Source organism: Ovis canadensis, chromosome 11, assembly GCF_042477335.2.
Source record: "Ovis canadensis isolate MfBH-ARS-UI-01 breed Bighorn chromosome 11, ARS-UI_OviCan_v2, whole genome shotgun sequence".
NCBI classification, from domain to species: domain Eukaryota; kingdom Metazoa; phylum Chordata; class Mammalia; order Artiodactyla; family Bovidae; genus Ovis; species Ovis canadensis.
In genome coordinates this window covers 71159622-71177313 of record NC_091255.1, presented here as the reverse complement: position 1 = coordinate 71177313, position 17692 = coordinate 71159622, and the positions used below count along the sequence as shown (strand labels likewise).

At 41.5% G+C, this 17692-nt stretch overlaps 1 protein-coding gene across 11 annotated transcripts in view; it reads left to right on the top strand.

The window, feature by feature from the left end:
* Positions 1-17692, top strand: part of HELZ (helicase with zinc finger) — a 146211-nt gene that overhangs the window by 1269 nt on the left and 127250 nt on the right. For 4 of the 11 annotated variants that reach the window (XM_069544082.1, XM_069544077.1, XM_069544079.1 and 1 more), the window contains exon 2: positions 1113-1168. The exons of 2 other annotated variants lie outside the window; for them this stretch is intronic. The gene's annotated coding sequence lies outside the window, so the exon portion shown is untranslated. Of the gene's footprint in view, positions 1-1112; positions 1169-5036; positions 5094-17692 lie in introns of all 11 variants that reach the window. 5 more of the 11 variants (XM_069544076.1, XM_069544078.1, XM_069544071.1 and 2 more) reach the window with 2 other exon arrangements.

The window sequence follows — 17692 nt, the reverse complement described above, 5'->3', positions numbered from 1 at the left end:
CTCGTCGAGGCGAGGCCCGGACGCTGGGGCTGTTTACAGCCGCTTCCCCTCCCGATCCCCTTCCCCTCCGCCGGGGGCCGCGCCGCCCTCCGCCCAGGCCTCGGAGCAGGCCTCGCGGACCCCGCCGCGGGCCCGCGGCAGGCTCGTCCGCGCCGGGCTCCCGGGAGGCTCGCGCCCCTCGGCGGGGTCGCCGCTGGGGCGGGGAGCGCGCGGGCCTCCCACGCCCCGCTCGATTGCCCCTCTGGGATCCGACTTCTGCCCGCGTGGGGGTGGGGGCCGGGAAAAGTGGGCCGGGGGCCCCTGCCTCCCCAGCCGGGGGCTGTTTCCTGAGCTTCACTTTCTTACCCACCCCCCTTTCTCCGCCCCCTCCTCGGAAATTCTCATTGGCCCACGAGCACATCAACAAAAATAAAAACAGACGATCTTTTCCGGAGATTCCTCTAAGACTGCCCTCTTTTAGACCTAAAGGACTGCAGTTTCATCTAAGGAACTTTGATTCCTCTCTCCCCAAATTATTTGAGCTTTCTGCACCCTCTCCTTTGCTGAGGATCCTCCAGCCCGGTTTGGAAATCAGGGTTTTAGGATTCTTCTTGGATTGAGATCCTCAGGTTTTGTTTGAAATTCAGAATTGTTGTTCCTTCACCCTCGCCACTTACACTTTTCAGGCAAATCATTAATATAATAATGTATAACTCCAGACATAGTGGATTCCTAGAGTTGGGTGTGGGGGAGGGGGTTGGGGAGTAGAGTTGTCCTGGCTCGCTTGTTCTGAATTTTGCACTCCCTTAAACTCATATGAAAGGATTTCGTCCCCTTTGTCTCTTCTTTTTAATTCTTTTTGAAAGTCCAGTCTGTAAGAGATGACTTTTTTATGTTTTGGATTTTAAGAGTGTTTTATAATCTATTCTTTTATCACACAGATAGGAAATGTTTTTATTTTAAAGTAAAACAAACAGACCCATTTATAAAGCTGCATACTGTACCATTTTGGTAGCTTTTTCCATTTGAAATTTAGGTGCCCTTTCACGTCACGCTGATAGAACGTTTGCTACTACTGATCTTGTCTCTTACTGTTGTTGTATAGACACATTTTACTTTTCTATTTGCCTCAGGAATTGGATGAAGTAATTGATCACTAAAGAACTACAGTGCTGGTGAGATGTGTAAGGTGAGACTGCAGTTAAAAATGATTTACCTTTTTTCCTTTATTTTAATCAAGTCATAAGGGTGAGACTGAAGCTAAGTAATTGGATGGGACTATCTTATTTCCAAATGAGTCCCTCTGTCAGATGGGTGTAGAGGCTGGGCTGAATTTGGAAAAGAAGACTGTGTCAAGTGTACAGACTTTTCAGGGACTCCAGCACACACAAGGGTAGTGGAGCTTATCCAGAGCCAAATGTTATTTGCAGCCATCCTTGATGAGTGTCTTCTCCAGGGGTAATTATAGTTTTCCTATTTAAATTTCCTTGTGTAACTTCAGTTGAATGCCTTAATTTTATCTGTGTCGTCGTGTTTATCTCTCACTGTACATGGAGTGTCACTGATCGTGTCTGTGGGTTTTGTGTGTCTTGTGTCAGGTACACCCTTTCCATTGGAAAGAAGTATTTTAAGCAAATCCTGCTTTTATTTTCTGAAAAATGGAATAATGCTGGTCTCATAATTATTTTGAATTATGATAGTGTTGAGTTTTGGTTAACTTATTATGGAGAAGACTGGCTTTTCATTATTTTCTGGTCACATGTAATATGTGAAATCAAAGTGCTGCTTTATTTAAGCCAACTTATAAGTCTTTGGATTTATAGAACAGCACTGATATAGTGTCAATGAACAGTACTGGGGAGAAGGAGACTGGTTTGCTAATTTTACATTCTTCACAAGCAGTTTTCTCAACTTGAAAAAATAACTTTTAAAAAAAATTTTGGGCATTGTAATGTACTATACAGTGTGTGTGTGTCTATAAAAATATTTTACTATGGTTTATTGAGAACATGTAAGTTTTGGTAGATTGGTTACTGTAGGTCCCCCCCCCCCCAATACAGCTGGATAGCCTTTGTATTTTGAAATCCTCTCTATCACATGTCTAGAAGAATAAGCTGTGCTTTATTTTTTTTCAAGATTGAGGCATACAATTGACATTTTTGCCTTAAAAAAAAAAACGGGAGAGGAAGGTGGACATAAACTAAGGCCCTTTCTAAATGCACAGACCACGCGTGGATGCGTTTTGAGAGTCAACAGTGCTTATGTGTGTCACATATGTTTTTTATTTTTATCCTTAGAGCAAGTATGGCTTTAAAAATTTATTTTCAGCTTACTAATGGAGGCATATTCATGGCTTAGATCCACCAATGTGTACCTTTGTTTTTAAATTTACATATTTGTGGAAAGAATCACTTAATCTACTTTTTGGCCTATGGAGATGTTTGTTTATGATCCAAAAGGGAATATTTAGAAATAGGTAATCTTATATGGCTAGTGTTGTTTGGCCTAAACTGTGTTAAGACATTTTCCACAAAGATGTTTTCCACAATTTTCACACCTGTAGATCCTGTGAAGTGTTAGTATTCACTTCAAAGTGAAGCTGGTATTTGGCCACCAAGCAGGTTTTTACACAAAGCATTCTCAAATGCTTTAGTGTAGTGCCATAGTGTAGAAGTTTGGATGAAGTGAGAGCCTGTGTCTTTGACATGAATGAAGACACAGCTTTTTCAGTCTGTCCTTTTGGCTGGGGAGTAGGACACTGTTTCAGGGAAGGCTGTAGGTTTTGGGAGTCAGTAAGTACCTATCAGCTGGTACACTTGGATTTTGCGATTGTTACCAAGAAGTTTCATTTCTGATACCATAAATACTCAGTCTGGATTGTTTTAAAGTCTGTACACAATTTGTGGACAGTCCAGTGTTTTACTGGAAAAGGGAGTGATGCCAAAGTAACAGGAGAAATCATTCCTACTTACAAAGTGCCTTGTGGAGTTTAAGAATATAGAGCATACTCACTAAAGGCTAAGAATGTTGAGGAGGGCCCTGCAAATAGGTAGACCAGACCTTACACGTGCAGTTTTGCTCTCCGTTTAAGAAGCAGGCATGGCATTGATATCAAATGCAAATAAGCCTCTCATTATCTGTCAGACTCTATTTTTAAGACTCCAGATACACGCCCAGCACAAGAAATAAGGTCCTTTGTCTGTTGTTTTAATGCATAGAAAATTTGGGGCCAAGTTTATCAACTTGACCAACGAGAGGCAGAGGAGCTACTTAAAAATTATAAACAGATTGTTATGGTTGTTTATTTCCATCAACTTAGATAAGTGTACATGCAAATATTTGATTTCTGGGTAATATTTTGAAATGTTTTCTAGGAGGGAACTATGATATGTGTGGAGAGTGTGGCCCCTCCAGCTTACGTCCGTCTAAGTTGCTGGGTGCAATCAGGGTGATCTCTATAATGCTGGCTAGGGGCAGCGTAAAGCTCCGTGGTCTGTCACCTCTGAGGTGGCTGGGATGATACCTCTGAGTTATTACCTCTGAATTTAACAGAGTTAATATTCCTCTTTCAGTAATAAATAGTAGATGTAACATGAAGATTTTTAGTTTCTCTATATATATGTATACATATGTGTGCATATATATATATATTTTTTTTTTTTTTCTTTAAGCTACCAGTTGTCTAAAGCACATTGAAAGCTTTTCAACATACTATTAAACAGTCACACTAACTGGTTTGCTCATGTAAGTGGTTCTGGGTCAGTTTCTCCAAGAGCAGGAAGTTGTCTGGTAAAACCAGAGTTGGTGTGTTCAACTTGTTTTGACCCCTAGAAACCCCTGATTCATCATTAGGTTCTTCAAAGAATGCATGGCATATTTTTTGACTGAGCCATTCTGAAGTGTGAATGTTTGTGATTTTTGTCATTTCTATGCCATATTTTAGGTGTTCTCTGCACATCTGAAATTGCCTTTTTGCTTTCTTCTGTGGATATTCTCCTTGTGTGACAACATTCCTGTGAGGCGAGCTTCCTATCAGTGAGCAATATGTGTAAATAATATAGGTTTAAAAAATTACTTATTTTTATGTAAAACTGATGCATGCCACAGTAAGCAAACCTGAGCTGAGCTTCAGTGTGTAAAGTAGACAAGATGAAGGAAAAAGCCTCTCCTCCTTCCGCCACCTGCGGCCCTGCCCCGTGACCTGAGGCAGAAGCAGTTGGTGTCACTCGGCCTCTGGAGGAGCTCTTTGCTGCAGCCCCCTGGCAGCAGTGGCGGGTGGGGAAGGCACGGCCACTGGGCCCGCTCACATGTTGTGCAGGGATGCTTCTGCCCTTGTTTCCTGTGATGTTGAGTGATATTGATAGTCTTACACTTCCATCACTGTAAGACAACTTTCATTGAATTGTTAGTCAGACACTGAAACTGTTAATTGCATTGTCAGGTTGGTACTGTTTTGATTTGTTGATCTTCTAAGAAAATAAATATTTGGAAATTGTATTCATGTAACCTTAGGGCTGGGAGTGATGTTGGTAATTACCATCTGTGGAATTTTATGGTGAGACGCACAGTATATTTACTATAGACTTGTTATAACTCATTATCTTTCCTTTAGTTTTCAGAACAATTTCAAGATAGTTGTTATTTCCGCTTTGCAGAGGAAATTTAGGCTAAATGTGAATTTATTCACGTAATGTCACAAGACTAGTAAGTAGCGGTGCTGGCGTTGTGCCTTGGAAGGGGTGTGCTCTTTGCATGTTATGTGCTCTGAGGTTTGTGTCTAGTCTCTCTTATTTTCCGCACGAGGAAATTGAGGCCTGGAGGAGGCAAGTGACTTGCCCAAGGTCACACAGCTAATCAATAGCAACATTCAACCAAGCTTTTATCTCTGGACCCTTATCTCAGGACTTTTGGTCCTAGCTGGTTATGCTACATTTTACTGAAATACTATGGACCAAAAGACCATCTTCTGTGACTGCTGGATACAAATGCTTCAGAACTGATACGTCAGCAATCCTGTTTTCTACTCTGTATTAAAAGATTCCTTCTCTCTCTTTCAGAAATTATAAAGAGCTCTGATGGGCTATTTGGGTAATACCCAGTGCAGTGAACTGCAGGTGAGTAAGGCTTGGGAGAACCTTATTTAGAAAGAAAGAACTTGATGGTGCGTGAGAAGAGTCTGAAACTAGAGGAGTGTCTGCTCAGGAGGAGTGAGGTGGGACAGGGTGGAGTGAGCAGGGCTCTGGCGCAGCAGTTGGACCTGGAGCTTCGGGTACTGATGGGATGATGGTGAACAGTCCACCTGACTCTTCGTCAGTGTGTTTGAAGAGAAGTGAGGATAGGTTAATCTTACACTTCTGTTTTGAATGAGTAACCGCACAGGAGTTCAACCTATCTGCACAAGATGGGATCTTAAGAGGTGCTTCCGGTTTCCTGTCAGCATTCTTGGGTGGTGATCACCCTGTGCTCTGATGAACTGGTTAAGTATTAACTTGCTTGTTTCTCCTGTTGTCTGCTCTGTGCGTGTTGTCATGAATGACTGTACGTGTCTGCATTTCTGAGGACCTAGGTACTGAGAGCAGATCAGTGGAATGCAGGTTCAACTTTTTTTCTGATGGTTGTGTTCCCTCCATGCAATGGCGGCTTTAGTCTTTCAGATTATTTATTTTTTGCTGAAATACCCTAAGAAAGACAATTTAGTCTTGAGTGTTATTTCACAGTAATTAGTATTCTTAGTCTGTTATAGTATCTTGACCATTCAGTAGTAAACCTAGAAAATGACTGTACTACAGAAAAACAGTTAGAAGACTGCTTTAATATTGTCCTTCTGGGACATCAGCGCTAAAATTAGTTTTTGATGTATTTTCAGTGCTAGCTGCAGAGACTTGATGTGACAGTGCGATATGTTTTTGAGGTTTGTAGTTACACTCTGGCTTGGCTGCTTGTTGGTGGCTGAAGTGGAGCATAGTTGTAGGGTGCTTTGTTTCTTTTGCGGGATTCATTGTCCACAGGCTCCTGGGGATGATCAGAAGACTAGTTGAGCTAGTTTGTTAGTCCTTGGAAAGCTGGAGTCTGGGTGGTTGTTGTGATAAAACAAGTACATGAGGGCTCTCAGTTAAGGCCAAAATGAGTAGTAGAAGAGAGGCATGGACCTCTTCTTGAGACTGTGTCAAATTTCCTCAGTATGGTAAAATTTTGTCTTGTATTATGAAGTAACTTAAGAATTAATATTAAGTAAATTGTTAAATATTTGAGGTACCACCCTCAAACAGTTGATTTTCCTTTTGGCATTCCATTAAAATATATATACCTATTTACTGTACTCATTTTAAATTATGATGCACATAATTTGTATTTTTCCCATATACTAGATATGAAACATTTCCATATTATAGGTGTCACAATTTTAATTTACATGATTACACTTTGAGAGGCTGCAAAATATTTTATCAAGTCATGCTGTCAATAATTTGTTAATCTGTTTATCTTAGATATTTGTTTTGCTCGATGATTTTCAGTTAATACTTTAATCTACATTGTTGTAGTTATATTTTTTCTAGCTAATTATATCTCTAGGATAAATTTCAGAATGTATTGTTGTGTTAAATGATGTGAATGATTTTATGGCTTTTGATGTTGGGTTGGCCATAAAGTTCGTTCTGGTTTTTATGGAAAAACCCAAGCAAACGTTTAGGCCACCCCAGTACACATTGTGGCACTGTTTCTCGAGAGTGTTACACTGGTTTGTACTAGTAACAGATACACAGATTTACCCCTTTGACAAAACTGGATAGAAATACTTTTCTCTTTATAAGCCCTTCCTTGTTTCATAGTGTAAAGTGGCGCTTGCCCTTCTTAGTTCCATAATGTTGAGTTTTTCTCTTTGAGTCTCTTCATGGTGAATTGTTTGTTCCTATCGTTTGCAGTTTTAATCAATAAACTATTGATGTGGGGCTCTGGTTGGTAAGGCAAATAGAACCAGCTAATAAACAGGTAGTTGTTAAAAACATGATCGGAACAGGTTCAGTGAGAGTATCTAAAGAGAGCCGGGTCTGGATGGTGAGCTTTCTTGGGAGGAGTGGGGAAGGGGAACAGGCGAGTTATTTAAGGTTCAGCTCCTCAGTTACCGTTAGGTGCCCGCTGTGCACCACGCGAGGAGCGAAGGCCCGCTCAGGCTGGCGGGGCGCGTCCCGGGCGAGGAGGAGGCTGCCCGGGGCCTGACCAGCTGCGGGCGCTGGCTGCCGAAGGCGCGCTGCAGGGCAGACGGAGCGCTTCCCGCAGCCGCGTGCGCTCGTGGCCGCTGGGCTTCGGAGGCTCAGTTCAGAGGGACGCAAAGATGAACAAGGCAGCGTTTCCTCTTGCAAGGAGCAAATCCCCTAGTGGCGAGAGTTAGGGGCACCAGAAAGGACTAACAGGAACTTGAAGGGTGCCGTAAGAGGGGCTCAGTGGCGGGGTGACACCGCCCCTCTTGGCGCTGTCGGGGAGCACGTCAGCTGAAGAGAGGCCTTTAAACGGCAGCCGCGGGAACGCGAGAGGCCGTGGAAAGAGGAGGGCGTCCCGGCGCGATGGCCAGCCTGAGCAGCGGCGGCGCCGCGGGCCGGAAGCGAGGCCGCGTCCGGAACCCGCGTTATCCCGGTTTCCTGGACTCTGGTTGCCTGAAGGAGTGTGTGGAAGGGGATGATTCTGAGAGGTCGGGACTGGGTTTAGGAGAATGAACGTGAGGGATTGGCACTGGGGCTTTTAGTTAGGTCCGTGGTGATAGCCCAAGACAGGGGTGACTGCCTGAATTGGTGTCCCTGAGAATGAAAAGAGGTGATGGAGTCAAGAGAGATCTTGGAGGTTAAGCAGAGAGATGTGCTGATTAGGTAGGAGGGAAGGGAACCGTCAGTTCCGTGTCTCAAGTCAGAGATGAGGCGGAGGTTTTTATGGCCGGATAGCTGGAAGACATCAGGAATATGGCAGAACTGGTCTTAGGGGTTCAGAATAGAGAAAAGACAAGTTTCATTTTGTGTGTTGAGTTTAAGGAACTAGTAGGAAGCCGAAATGAGTATTTTAACCCTGGAAGGAACAGATGAGTTTAGGGCCCAGAGGAGTTAGAGGAATCAGTGAGGCCTCATAGTTAAATCAGAGTGAAGAATGAAGGGTCCTGATTCCCAGTCTAGCTTTCTCTTCACTGCCTCATACAGAGAAGGTTCTCTGCTGTGGTATGCTCAATAGAAAGTTAGAAGTGGCAGAGTTTATGTTGGGAGTAAAGAGTTTATTTTTTATTTACTTTTTTTTTTTTTTTTGCTATGGACAACTTCAGACACACGGGAAGTAGGGTATAGTCAATCTCACTGTACCTATTAAGCCAGCTTCAGTAGTTATTAATCTTGTTTCACCTGTTTCCATCAGTTGTACTGAAGCAAATGGGATACAGTGTCTCGGTGTACTTGGGTTGTGTGTATTTGCAGGCAAGGGGAGCTGAGCAGTTTAGCGGGGTGTGTGCTGAGCTTTCTGAGTGGGGGTCTGTAGTGAACAGAAGTGGGATTAATTGCCAGAATCCCTTGGGCAAATCACTTACATCTTCTGAGTATTACTTTCTCTGTGAGATGGAGATAATAATGCCAGCTTCACAGAATCACTTGAGATGAGATACATAAAAACCATCTGTGAACTTGAGGCTCAAGTGTGATACAGATTTAGTTGTCCATAACAACAAAAAGGTAGTGCTGTTCCTTTGGGCTTCTATGTTGCTGGAATGAAATTTATATTATCCAATACATTTTTATTCAATAAATACTTATGTGAAGCACCTGAGGCTTCAACAGTGAACAAAACAGACAAAATTGCAGCTCTCCTGGAGCTCATGTTCTAGGTCTAGAGGATAATAGGAAGCTCATACCTTAATAGTGCTTAGTGTGGGCCAGACACTGTTCTAAGTGCTTTCATATTTCACCCTATTTTATTCTTACAGCAACGGTGAGGTGTAGACTGTTATTATTCCCATTTTGCAGATTTGGAGATGGAAGCAGATTTTTAGGCAGATAGCCTCAGGTCACAGTGCCATGACTCAAATGCTGGCAGGTCTGGCTTCAAGCCTTCACTCTTACCCCTGTGCTTTAGAACTCTCCAGCTCATTCATGGCATACTAGTGTTTGATACAAATAAAAAAGGTAGGCCCAGATTGAAATTGAAATGAAGACACAGACACAGATGAAAAACATGGCAGTACATAGTTCTCTGTGGATGGGGGTATATTAGTATTCTTACATAGGGAAGTAGTTTTCTCCCTAACTTCTTATAGGCTTCACCAGCTTTCTTGGATTCTTTAGATTCAGACGGCCACGGCAGGGGAAGGAAGTCATTTCTCTGCTGGTGCTTGGGGAGAATCTCTTCTTGAAAGAATCTCCTTGTTTACAGTTCTTCTTCCTTTTTTCTCTTACTCCTCTCTCTTTCCTTATCTTGAGGAAATTCCCTTCTCTGACTTGCCTGTTCTCTGACCCTCCTTTTCCTCACAGTCTCCCTTCCCAGTCTCGTCAGCTGCCCACATTCTGAAGGACTTCCTGCCTTCTGCCTCTGCCTTCTCCTCCCTAGTCTGCCTCTGTCAGCCATCCTGGGCCTTGCCCTGTGTTTTGACTCCCCTAAGTTTGTCCAGTGGGACTACTGTCAGGGCCTGTTTCCCATCTCCGGCCATGGCTCTGCCAGCCCCCAGCCCTCGTCTGTGGGCAGGGGAGGTTGGGAAACGGGCCGCGCACGTTCCTCCAGTTTGCACCAGGGTTAGGACACGGGCCTCACTGCTTTCAAGGAGGGTGGGAGGGTGTCATGACTTGTATACTTGAGGTTGTTTTTTTTTCTTTAATTCTGGTAAAATATACGAAACATAACATTTATTTTAGATCATTTTAGAAGGCAATGGCAACCCCCTCCAGTCCCAGGGACGCAGGAGCCTGGTGGGCTGCCATCTCTGGGGTCGCACAGAGTCAGACACAACTGAAGCGACTTAGCAGCAGCAGCAGCCACAGATGCAATTCAGTGGCATTAAGTGCTTTCACCTTGTTGTGCAGCCCCACTCCATCTCAGAACTTTGTCATCGTTCGAACTTGAAGTTCTCTACTCATTAAACACAAACTCTCTGTTCCTGGCTGCCTCCTGGCAGGCATCGTTCTCCTTGCTGTCTCTGTGATGACTGTAAGTGAGGTCCATTCACACCATGGGGATCTCCTATAAGTGCACTTAGGCAGTGTTTGTCTTCTTGTGACTGCCTTATTTCACTTAGCATGTCTTTGAGGTTCATCCATGTTGTAGCGTGTGGCAGGACTTCCTTACTTTTTAAGACTAAATAATACTGTTGTATTACTTGCTTCCCAGGTGGCGCTGGTGGCAAAGAACCCCCCTGCCAATGCAGGAGACCTAAGAGATGTGGGTTCGATCCTTGGGTTGGAAAGATCCCCTGGAAGAATACACAGCAGACTACACTCCGGTACTCTTGCCTGGAGAATCCCATGGACAAAGGAGCCTTGTGGGCTGTGGTCCATAGGGTTGCATAGAGTCGGACACGACTGAAGTGACTTAGCATGCACACATACAATACTGTTGTATGTAAATACATTTTTAAAAATCCATCCAACTTTTGATAGACACTTGGGTTGCTTCCGCCTTTTGGCTTACTGTGAATAATGCTGCTGTGAACATGGGTATACACATATCTGTTCAAATCCCTACTTTCAGTTCTTTGGGAAATACCAGAAGTGGAATTGGCAATTCTGTGTCTGGTGTTCTGAGGAGCCCCCGTCACTATTCTCTGTAGCAGGGACACCGTTTTATGTCCCCCAGCAGTGTGCAGCGCCCTAACTTCTCCACTGGCTTGCCAGCACTTGCCTTCTGGTTTTTGATAGTAGCCTTCCTAATGGATGTGAAACGATAATGTATTCTTGTTTTAAAGGTATTTTTGTAGAATTATGGGCTTCCTTCGTGGCTCAGTGGTAAAAGAATCTGCCTGCCAATGCAAGAGACACAAGAGACACGGGTTCGGTCCCTGGGGATCCCCTGGAGTAGGAAATGGCACCCCACTCCGGTATTCTTGCCTGAGAAATCCCATGGCCAGAGGAGCCTGGCAGGCTGCAGTCCATGGGGCTGCAAAGAGTTGAACACAAGAGCTGAGACTGAGCAGCGAAACAACAGCAACATGCACAATCGCAGGATTCCAGGGCTAGAGCCGGTGTGAAGACTTCAGTTCAGTTGGCTGCCGACAGGAGAGAGTGCTCTCCTGTGTCGGCGTTCCCACCTCTCTCCCCTCTGAGAAAGGCATTTTGGGCAGATGGGTCCATAGTGAGTCTTAGGGTCAGAGTGAGCTATGTCTGACCCAAGGTTCGTGGAATACAGCTTTGTAAGAGATCTGCTCTTCTGTTCAACCAGTGACTATTTCCTAGGCTTCTTTTACAGTTTCCAACTGTGTCTTCTGAGTTATTTCATCATCTTTCCAGCTTCTTTAAGGGATGAGGTAATGGAATTCAAATAAACAGATTTCTTTTTAAAAAACTAGGTAAGTTAGAAATTAATGAGCCGAAGATCAATATAAACTGCTCCGATGATAAAATGACTATATTCAGTATTAATTGGAAGGAAACGTAAATATTATTTCTGGGTGTTAGCTATAATTTCTTAATATGTAAAATAAGCCATCCCTTTTCAATCTTTTTTTTTTTTTTGAAAAGATGAATTAAACTGTAAAATACTTTATATTTTATATTTATGAGAAAATTATAACTTCTGGCCTAGTTTGGGTTTTGGATCATTTTTTTAAGTTAAAGAAAATTTAGTTTAATTTATATTATGACAATCTTTAGGCCTAGAGCAAAGTTGTAAGAATAGTATAATCAATACCCAGTTCTTTGCCTTATATCAAGATTTGCCTTCTCTCTTTCTCTGTTGAATAGAATTTTTTTTCTTCTGAGTCAGCTGAAGGTAAGTGGCAGATATCTTAGATGGCATTTCATTCACACTTCAACAGGTGTCTCCTAAGAAGGAGGGCATTTCTCTTTATAGATATAATACCATTATCACACCTAAGAAAATAATTCAGTACTACTAATGGTTATCCTGCCAGATATCAAGTCCATATATAATTTTTCCCATTTTTCCCCACTATATTTATTTTTATCTCTTTAATTTCTCTTGATCTAGAATAGCTGTCTTCTCCCCTTTTTGTCTTTCAGATAACTAAGCATTTAGAGTGAAAGTCGTTCAGTTGCGTCAGATCTTTGTGATCCCACGGACTGGACAGTCCATGGAACTCTCCAGGCCAAAATACTGGAGTGGGTGGCCTATCCCTTCTCCAGTAGATCTTCCCAACGCAGGAAGTGAGCCAGTGTCTCCTGCATTGCAGGCGGATTCTTTACCAACTGAGCTATCGGAATTAATAAGCATGTTGCTTGTTAAAAAATTAGGAAATGCAAATGAATTTTTAAAACTCTGTCATCTACCACTCAGAGATACCTACTTTTAATACTGGAATAACTGTAGACTTAGAGAAAGTTGTAAATGTAGGTGAGAGTTCTCACATATTCTTGACCTGCCATTGTTAATATCTTACATTTTTAAGATACATTTGTCAAATCTAAGAAATCATCATTGGAAAATTAGTCTTAGCAAACTTCCAGACTTTATTTGAATTTCTCATTTTCCCAAAAAGCCCGATTCCTGCCCAGCATCCACACTGGATGTTGTCGTCATGTCCTGTGGGCTCTGACAGTTTCTCAGATTTTTCTTTTTTTTTTTAATGACAATTTTGAAGAGTCCTGGTTCAGGTATTTCATAGAATGTCCCTCCATTTGGATTTATCTGACGTTCTCCCCATGATTAGACTGGAGTTAAAACTTTGGGGAAGGAGATATTTACTTTTAATATTTTGTTTCATCTCTCTCTCTCTCTGGACTTTTTATATAAAATATTCTCTCTATATATAGATAAAATGATATATATAGATATCTCTCTATATATATTATCTCTCTATAGATATATAGGTATCCAGGCCCAGGATATAGACTATTACTTTATACTCTGCTAGTTTTTACTTATAAAATGGGACTCACTATAGATACTATTTTATAATATGCTTTTGTTATTTCACATCTTTCAAGTAACCCCTGGTCTTAGTTTCTGTAAAACACTGCTCTGAATTTCAAACATTTATTTTGAAATTATAGTTCTAGAACATAGACTGTTGGTAATTTGAAGATAGCCTTTAAGAGGGATGATGGTGGTCATTGTTGTGGTACCCTTTTGTTTTAATTGTGCAGTTGGCTCTCTTAGGTTGGTTTGTGTTTAATTACTGAAGCTCAGCTGTTTTGGATCATTATGTGTTTGCAAGGCTACACAGATAATCTGGAAGGGAAAATGAAGAAATACAAATGACAGAAAATGTTTCATAATAAAGTTCTCTTGGGAAGCAGCAACCTTATCGCAAAGTCAGCCTTTTAATATAATTTACTTGCTTTATAAATATGGGTTTTTGTTTTTCCATGTCTTTATTGATTAGTAAGCATGTTAAATGATTTCGGAGGAGGCTCAAAGTCTTCAAGAAATAATTTGGAATTACTGATCCAGAACTGCTGACAGTCCTCAAAAATGAGTTAGGAAAAGTCAAAGTGATGGATGGAAAAAAAGTCTTAATTTTAGCTCGTGATGTAACTTTTCTTAAATTTAGAGTTTCTTTTTTTATAATTTAAGTTACTAAAACAGATAGTAGACTGTCCATCAGGATATTATTTTATGTATTTAAAGCATTTTGCTTTGCTATATTGAATTTCATTCATTCTGGAAATTAGAATTTGCCTCTTTATGAAAGAGATTATTCAAATTAGAACATGATTGATGACCTTGGCTTTCAGTTTTCTTCTCAGTAGGCATACTCTTCTAATACTTCTTGCAAACTCAGTGATTTATAAGTTTTAGACAGAAATGCAAGTCTGGCTGAATATTAGGCACAGTACAATGAATAAAGCTTTTTTACTTCACAGAATATTCTGTCTGTGTATCCCATAGATTCATCACAGATTCTAGTTTTGGATAAAAGCAAGTGCACTTAAAGAGAATACATCCCTCTATGGCACTGCCGTTTGAATGAGAATTGAGTTTGGTTCAGGACAATTCTTGGAATGCTTGGCATTTAGGTTACCTTAGGTCAACTCTTTTGGAAACTCAATTAAAGTATTTTTTGAATGGTTTTAGTGAATAGGATGGTTGTCATGGGAATATAGATGATATAAAACAGGACTCCTATTTCTAAGATAGTTGTGTTGGTCAGATAAGGCATCCAAGATACTGATGATTAAGAGGGAGACCATCCGTTCAGTTCAGTTCAGTCGCTCAGTCGTGTCCTACTCTTTGCGACTCCATGGACTGCAGCGTGCCAGGCCTCCCTGTCCATCACCAGCTCCCGGAGTTTACTCATACTCATGTCCATTGAGTCAGTGATGCCATCCAGCCATCTCATCCTCTGTCGTCCCCTTCTCCCACCCTCAATCTTTCCCAGCATCAGGGTCTCTTGAAATGAGTCAGCTGTTTGCATTAGGTGGCCAAAGTATTGGAGTTTCAGCTTCAACATCAGTCCTTCCAATGAATATTCAGGACTAATTTTCTTTAGGATTGACTGGTTGGATCTCCTTGCAGTCCAAGAGACTCTCAAGAGTCTTCTCCAGCACCACAGTTCAAAAGCATCAGTTCTTCAGCTCTCAACTTTCTTTATAATCCATACATGACTACTGGAAAAACCATAGCCTCTACTAGATGGACCTCTGTTGGCAAAGTAACATCTCTGCTTTTTAACATGCTGTCTAGGTTGGTCATAACTTTTCTCCCAAGGAGTAAGTGTCTTTTAAAAAATCTCATGGCTGCAATCACCATCTGCAGTGATTTTGGAGCCCCCAAAAATAAAGTCTGACACTGTTTCCACTGTTTCCCCATCTATTTGCCATGAAGTGATGGGACCGGATGCCATGATCTTTGTTTTCTGAATGTTGAGCTTTAAGCCAACTTTTTGACTCTCCTCTTCTACTTTCATCAAGAGGCTCTTTAGTTCTTCACTTTCTGCCATAAGGGTGGTGTTATCTGCATATCTGAGGTTATTGATATTTCTCCCGGCAATCTTGATTCCAGCTTGTGCTTCATCCAGCCCAGCATTTCTCATGATGTACTCCGAATGTAAGTTAAATAAGCAGGGTGACAATATACAGCCTTGATGTACTCCTTTTAGGAAGACCATCCTATAGGAAGTAATTTTGGTTTTGGGAGGATCATTGTTAGGGAAATAGACCTTGAAGTGTGCATTTAAAGCTGGGCAGGATTTAGGTCCACAGAAAGGAGGGAAGGGTGTTTGTGTCGAGCAAAGGCGTTGGCAGAGACTCAGGCCAGACTGTGCTTGGGGCGTGTGTGGAGAAAGGTGGGAAGGTTCTGCTGTAGTCAGACTGTGAGTGGCCTGGTTATTTGGTGAGCTTGGGTCTGTCGTTTTAGAGGCTGCATCCTGACCCCTGTCTGTCTCACTCCCGAGGAAACAGCACACGCTTTACTGGCCCAAGGTCTCCCCCTGCTGTGCTGCCCAGTGGGGAGGAGGAGGCACGCTGTGGGTCCCTTAATAGCGGATCCGTCTGGCTTTTCTTTCGACACAGTACAGTCACTTTCTAAAACAGTCTTGTTTTCAGGATAATAATTGGGTTTTCCACAGGGAAAATAACGTGTGAGGCAGACAAAACGCAAATTACAGACTTAAAAAAATGAATCTCTAATTTTTTTATAGTACTTCTTTTGTTTAAACTTTGTTAGTTATGTAAAAAACATGTATTTTATTGTATTTTTCTTCAGGTTTCATATGGTTTTTATTATTTATATAGTTTAATAATTAAAGAGAAGGTGGGATCTAATGAAGGACTGATCATGGATGTTAGTAATTTCTGTTCAGGTGGAAATAATGGTAACGTTTAGTACAACTCATCAGTCTTCTAAAACTTTTACAAATGCAGTCTGATTCATTCCAGCCAAGTTAATTATGAGGTAGATAATTCTTTTCCCCTAATGGAGACAAATGTAAAAGACAGAGATAGAGAAATAATCTTCAATTTAAGCTGGAGAAATTTTAGTTACTGCTATTGGTTCCTGCTGTTTGCTCATAGTTCCTTTTTGTTTTTTGAAGTCTGTCTCTAATCAAGTAGATTTAATTTTTTAGAAATAAAAGAGGACCATGACTAATAAGAAAAGTCAATTTAAGGATAATAATTGAATATTTTTAAAAAGTAACGGTATTAATACATTTCTTGACTTGATTTCAAGGTGATCTGTTGGTTTTCCTTATACCGTCGCAGAAAGAAGTCCACGCTGGTGTGAGAATGATGCTTATAAAGCACCACCCTGCTTATCAGCTGTCACTGAACATGTCGTAGTCCAGGCCATTCTGCCTACCACCTCTGTGGTGAACTGCTGATTTCATTTTTCTTCCAGTATTTACTTTTGGTCCTGGACCAGTTTTCTAGCTATGATGGAATTCTTCAAAAGTATCATATGTTTTTTACGTAGTGAACTACTCATTGATCTATTCGGAGAAATTCTTTCTGAGGCTACACTCTTGCCTCTGAAATGTATGCAGGGAAAAGTACAGGTTTTCCATTTATTAACAAGCTTACCCTTCTTTATCTCTTTGCAGTTTTTAAAATCCATGTCCATTGTGACACTGATACTCATATTTTAAAAATGAATAACATTTTTTTCTTAGAATAATCAAACAGTAAAATGGACTTTTTCCTTTAGTAATACAGTCTGTTAATAGAACATGTATAATTGTGCAGCCATCAGTACAATCAGAATACAGAATATTATCACCCCCTAAAATTCCTTAATGTTATCCTTTTAGTTAGCTGGCCCCATCCTATAATCTCTGCAACCACTGACGTTTTCTCCACCCCTTTAGTTTTGTCTTCTTGAGGGTGTCATGAATAGAATCAGGCAGTAGGCAAACTTCTAGACGGGGCTCTTTTACTCTTTGAGCTCCATCTAAGTTAGGGCATAAATTGAAAGCTTGTTCCTTTTTATTACTGAGTAGTTTTCTATGATCACTAATTAAAGGACATTTGGGTTGTTTCCAGTTTTTTTTAACGTTTTTGAATAGAGATGCTGTAAACATTTGTGTACAGATTTTTGTGCAAACATAGATTTCATTTCTTTAAGGTATCTGCCTGTAGGGAGGCAGGATTGCTGGATGATACACTAAGTGTATTTTAAATTTTATAAGAAACTGTCAACCCTCTTCCCAGAGTGGCTATACCATTTTATATTCCTACTAGCAATGTAAGAGAGTTCCAGCTATTCTGCGTCACTGATATCACCATTATTTTTCATTTAGCCATTCTAATAGGTCGGAGAAGGCAATGGCACCCCACTCCAGTACCCTTGCCTGGAAAATCCCATGGACGGAGGAGCCTGGTAGGCTGCAGTCCATGGGGTCGCTAAGAGTCAGACACAACTGAGCAACTTCACTTTCACTTTTCACTTTCTTGGATTGGAGAAGGAAATGGCAACCCACTCCAGTGTTCTTGCTTGGAGAGTCCCAGGGACGGGGGAGCCTGGTGGGCTGCCGTCTGTGGGGTCGCACAGAGTCGGACACGACTGAAGCGACTTGGCAGCAGCAGCAGCATTCTAATAGGTATATAGTAAAATCTAATCACGGTTTTGTGTTTCTCTAATGACT